Source organism: Octopus sinensis, linkage group LG18 (genome assembly GCF_006345805.1).
Source record: "Octopus sinensis linkage group LG18, ASM634580v1, whole genome shotgun sequence".
In the NCBI taxonomy this organism is placed as follows: Eukaryota; Metazoa; Mollusca; class Cephalopoda; order Octopoda; family Octopodidae; genus Octopus; species Octopus sinensis.
In genome coordinates, this window is record NC_043014.1 from 8,271,848 (window position 1) to 8,278,248 (window position 6,401).

Here is a 6,401-nt window from a genome sequence, read left to right on the forward strand (position 1 = left end):
TTTTTTTTCATTTCTTTCTGTGTCCCTTTCCGTAGAAGAGCATAGGCTCGAAACATAAAAGACTTTTTCTATTCCTGAGCGTTATACTAATACATCTGTCTGTTTTGTACACCACCAGTCTTCGTCTTTTGTTTTTTTTTTCATAAACTCTCCCTATAATAATATTGTGCTTGTACAGTTAAATGTAATACTACTACTGTTGAATTTAAAGCTCTATAATGATTATCACGATCCAGTCTGCTTTCCAGGATAGTGGTTTAATTGCTTCTGTATTAAGTAGTATTATTGGTTATGATATATAGAACAAGTAAAGGAGAAATCCCAAGAAGCACAAGTTAACATAATTTGTTCCAGCATAACTTTCACTATTGTGGTTATTTGGAATTCTGCATTGATTGTTTCCAATAAATAAAACTGAATCTCTTCCTGTCAGGTGTCCCAGATGAACCAACTTCATGGTAGGAGGTGCAGATAAGGGCAGCTGCATCGAACTCTCTCATGCACCAAATGGCAATTGCTAAAAAGCATTCGTGAAGTAAAATCATGTAGCAACACCAAATGGCGGTGCCCCAGCATGGCCACAGCTCGTGAGCTGAAACTAGATAAATTTAAAAAATAAAATAAGTGAAATTTGATGCTTGACTGCCATGAATCATCAAAGGAACCCATTATTGATGATCCTTTGTGGTTGGGCATCAAATTGCACTTGGAACATACGAATGCAGAGTTCCAAACAACCACAATAGTAGTGGAGGCGCAATGGCCCAGTGGTTAGGGCAGCAAACTCACAGTCATAAGAACGCGGTTTCGATTCCCAGACCGGACATTGTGAGTGCTTATTGATCAAAAACATCTAAGCTCCCCGAGGCTCCGACGGGGGTGGGTGGTGAACCTCGCTGTACTTTTTCACTACAACTTTCTCTCACTTTTTCTTCCTACTTCTGCCACAAAGCAGAGGAACCATGGTGTAACCCACTATTGTGTGGTAAACTTTCAGACCCTAGTCTAGACTGCGAATCCTCTGTACCCCAGGATGGTTCAGCTCTCCACCCGTTAAAAAGCCACCGTTTACGGAATGAGGATAAAAACGTAGCTTTCACGCCCATGCAACCGCCAGTCTATCGCGTGTGGTCGGTGGATCTTCAAGTTGCCACACGCATTCTTAGTAGCTTAGAGCAGGCTCGAATTAGAGGATTATTCTTTGTGGTTAATGGAGTGAGTCCTGATTGGAAGAGGAAGAAGAAGAAGAAGAAGAAGAAGAAGAAGAAGAAGAAGAAGAAGAAGAAGAAGAAGAAGAAGAAGAAAAAGAAGAAGAAGAAGGGGGAGAAGAAGAAGAAGAACAACAACACAACAACAACAAAAACAACAACATGAAGAAGAAGAAAAAGAAGAAGAAAAAGAAGAAGAAGAAGAAGAAGAAGAGGGAGAAGAAGAAGAAGAAGAAGAAGAAGAAGAGGAGGAGAAAAAGAAGAAGAAGAACACAACAACAACAACATGAAGAAGAAGAAAAAGAAGAAGAAGAAGAAGAAGAAGAAGAAGAAGAAGAAAAAGAAGAAGAAGAAGAAGAAGAAGAAGAAGAAGAAGAAGAAGAAGAAGAAGAAGAAGAAGAAGAAGAAGAAGAAGAAGGAGAACAAGAAGGAGAAGCAGAAGCAGAAGAAGAAGAAGAAGGACAACAACAACAACAACAGTGAAACATACATTGGAACAAATTATATGTTTATTGCAATTTCCCCCTCAAATCCTAGAGATATATTCTCTCTGTATTCTGCAAAATGCACACACACTACGACATATCGAATCTGTGAGCTACATTGCTGTTGTTTCATGAAAGACGAAGATACTGGGTAACTGGAACCATGTTCTCTCTACATGGTCCAACGATTCAAACTTTGAGGCTACGCATCAAGTAAAATCTCTTACAATAGAGAGATGAAGCATTCTGAATGGATTTCTACAGCTTTTGCAAGAATTCTTGTCTTTCTGGTTATTTTTTTATTTAGAGAGAAGGGCCAACTCTTGCAGTAACAAAGTTTTTGACTTTTTAAAATTAAATTCTATTTTATTTAAATTTAATATAAAGGCACAGACGTCCCTGTGTAGTTAAAAAACTTGCTTCCCAACCATGAGGTGTCAGGTTCAATCCCACTGCCTAGCTTCTTATAATACAGCTTGAGTGGATTTGGTAGATGGAAACAGTTAAGTTAAGTTAAGTTAATTTTTTGGCTCAAAAAGCAAAAAGCAAGGCCATGCAGGGGAACGTGGAGTTATGTACACAGGGTGGTGTTCATGCAACGAGTTCAGGCCATTTGTGGTCAAGAGAAGCTTTGAACCGAGCGGTCATCGGCATCTTCACTATTTCGTCCGGCAGCTTATTCCACGGATCCGCAACCCGGAACAGAGAAAGCCCCTCTCCTTCGATTGAGATGTAATCATTGCAGATAGAGCTTTTCGGAGTGACTCCGCAGCCTATGCTCTGGAGCTGGAGTGAAGAACAGCTCTTTCGGGAGCTTACACTTTCCGCTTATGATGTTGTGAGCAAGAATGAGATCACCACGGCGGCGGCGTTTTTCTAGAGAATAAAGGTTGAGCGTCTTCAGCCTTTCTTCATAAGACAAATGCTTGAGACCAAGAACCATGCGGGTAGCCAGCTTCTGGACTCTTTCGAGATGATGTATGTCTTTGAGGAGATAAGGAGTTGTTGATCCTTTATAAAACAAAATGCAACCCATATCAGAATAATACTCACAAATCTAGTTGACAAATAAACATACAGTCACTCACTAAAATGACAGCCATTACCTTACTTCCCTGGACATAGATACATTGAAACTCCGACGTCTGGCAGCTGACTTGGTAGACACCCAACGTGACCTGGGTGTTATTGTCGACAGTGATTTGCGTTGGACAAAACACATCACTAAAATTGTCAAGAAGGCTGAGGGTGTCTTGGCATCACTCACCAAATCCTTTGTGAGCCGCTCTCCAACTATCTATCTGTGGCTTTATATAGCTATGGTAAGACCTCACCTGGAATTTGCATCACCGGTCTGGAACCCCTATCTTGCCCAGAATATCAATCGTCTGGAAGCCGTTCAGCGACGTGCAACCAAAAGAATACCTTCCATCAGGCATTTGCCATATTCTGAACGCCTTACTTCCCTGGGCATGGACACATTGAAACTCCGACGTCAGGCAGCTGACTTGGTAGACACCCATAAAATTATTAACCATCTTACAAACAATAACTCTGAGCACCTTTTCAAACTCCATCTGTCTAACACCCGTGGTCATATTTACAAAGTCAGAAAACAGCACAGCTCCCATGACTTTTGGAAACATTTTTTCACACTAAGGGTTGCTGAAGCATGGAACAAACTGCCGGCATCAGTTGTTAGTTGTCGGAGCACTGCATCCTTCAAAACTTCCATGCTTCCTGAGATTCGCCAACACTACACCTGATTTTCTCCCCTCCATACACACGCAAGTGTGTATCTGACTCATACACTCTTCACTTTCCAGACATTTGTACATTAGTGCATATACTTTATATGCACTTTTGACAAGTTGTGGTGCACCTGAGCACTGTATACAATAATTTCATTATTTTTATTATTATCATTGACATATTTTTGGCACATTTATTTTTTCTTTCGTAACTACAAGAATTCCTGGTCTTCAAAACATGAAACTGATATCTATTTTCAACCAATAATATCTGAAACCATCTTTTCTTCACTCAATATCCCAAATGAATCTCATCTATACAACTGCAGCAAAAAAGAAAATTCCTTAACTTCCAAGAACTCCCTTCCTGCTCAATATCAAAAATAGAAAATTGAAACTGAACATCAACTATATCACCTTTAGAAATTTGTTGAGATCCGGAAAACTCCTTTTTTGACTAAGTAGTCATTTGCAAAAAAAAAAAAGCGCAATTTAGCCAAACCCCTCACTATTTCAAGCAAACAATGACCATTAAAATATTATTGTTTTCCTTTTCGTCCAAACTACAAACCTCCACCTCCAACTACACTTTAATAGTATATAATAATAATAATGAAATTATTGTATACAGTGCTCAGGTGCACCACAACTTATCAAAAGTGCATATAAAGTGTATGCAGTAATGTACAAATGTCTGAAAAGCGAACAGTGTATGAGTCAGATACATGTTCGTGTGTGTATGGAGGGGAGAAAATCAGGTGTAGTGTTGGCGAATCTCAGGAAGCATGGAAGTTTTGAAGGATGCAGTGCTCTGACAACTAACAACTGATGCCGGCAGTTTGTTCCATGCTTCAGCAACTCTTAGCGGGAAAAAATGTTTTCGAAAGTCATGGGAGCTCTGCTGTTTTCTGACCTTGTAAACATATCCACGGGTGTTAGACGGGTAGAGTTTGAAAAGGTGCTCAGAGTTATTGTTTGTTGATATAATAACAGTTTAGTCCTTTACAAGTCATTTAGGCATTCTTTCGATATGAGTCCCATTTACCTCACGTGTATTTGTTTACATTTGAAGAAGATCGGCACTTTCCGTAAACTTTTTATTTTTTTATATATGTGGAGTTAGGGTTAGGGTTAGGGGTGGGAGGAAGGGTATCTTTTTTTCTTCAGAAATGTAAATAAACCCACGTGGGTTTATAAGTGACAGTTATGTTACTAGTAACGAATGATCGCCTTTATGGATTTGGCACGTAAAAAGCACCTACTACACTCACGGAGTGGTAGGCGTTAGGAAGGGCATCCAGCTGTAGAAACATTTCCAGATCAGACTGGGCCTGGTGCAGCGTTCTGGCTCCCCAGACCCCGGTTGAACCGTCCAACCCATGCTAGCATGGAAGACGGACGTTAAACGATGATGATGATGATGATGACGATGATGTTACCACAGTGACAGAAACAGTCAACTTTGCTAAGACTTGAATGCACCTCAGCTGATATTTCACACCGTCTACATCAATGAGATAAGATACATATGATATAGAGACATCCATATGAATTATGATGACATTGATAGAGTAAGTGAAAGCAAATGACTTCGTCAAGAAACAAGAAACTCAACCGACAGGATCATATCCCAGACCTTTTACTGCAATTATGGACAATAAATAAGCAGCGTGTATACCTCAGGCGCTTTAATACAGTCACACACAATAAACAAATAAGGTGGATACCTATGACTCTTTAAAGCAGTCATACACAATAAATATATTAACAGGGAATAGATCTCTGGCACTTTACTAGCAATCACAGACAATAAATAAGTTAAGCTGACATGGTAGTAACATCTGGCCCTCGACTGCAATCACAGACAATAAATACGTTGTCAGAGACCATACACCTGGCTCTTTACTGCTATTAGCCACCGTGGCTCAGTGGTTAGAGCGTCGAGCTTACGATCGTGAGGTTGTGAGCTCGAATCCCGGACCGGGCTGCGTGTTGTGTTCTTGAGCAAGACACTTTATTTCACCTTGCTCCAGTTCACTCAGCTGTAGAAAGGAGTTGCGACGTCACAGGTGCCAAGCTGTATCGGCCCTTGCCTTTCCCTTGGACAACATCGGTGACGTGGAGAGGGGAGGCCGGTATGCATGGGCGACTGCTGGTCTTCCATAAAACTACCTTGCCCAGAGTTGTGCCTCAGAGGGTAACTCTCTAGGTGCACACCCATGGTCAGTGTCTGACCGAAGGGGGTCAAAAAAATTAGCCACCAATAAATATAACAACAGAGAATAAAGTTCTTGTTCTTTACCGCAATCACGCACAACAAACTAACATATTTCTTTACTACCCACAAGGGGCTAAATACAGAGGGGACAAACAAGGACAGACAAACGGATTAATCCAGTGCATAACTGGTACTTATTTAATCGACTCCGAAAGGATGAAAGGCAAAGTCGACCTCGGCGGAATTTGAACTCAGAACGTAACGGCAGACGAAATACGGCTACCATTTCGCCCGGCCTGCTAACGTTTCTGCCAGCTCGCCGCCTTATAATGAGTATACCTCAAGCTCTTTACTAGCAATTACAGACGATCGAAGATAAGTTGTCACAGACCATACCTATTTCTTTACTACCCACAGGGAGCTAAACACAGAGAGGCCAGACAAACGGATTAAGTCAATTATATCGACCCCAGTGTTTCACTGGTACTTAATTTATCGACCCCGAAAGGGATGAAAGGCAAAGTCGACCTCGGTGGAATTTGAACTCAGAACGTGACGGCAGACGAAAAACCTATTTCTTTACTACCCACAGGGGGCTAAACACAGAGAGGACAAACAAGGACAGACAAACGGATTAAGTCGATTGTATCGACCCTAGTACTTAATTTATCGACCCCGAAAGGGATGAAAGGCAAAGTCGACCTCGGATGAATTTGAACTCAGGACGTAACGACAGACG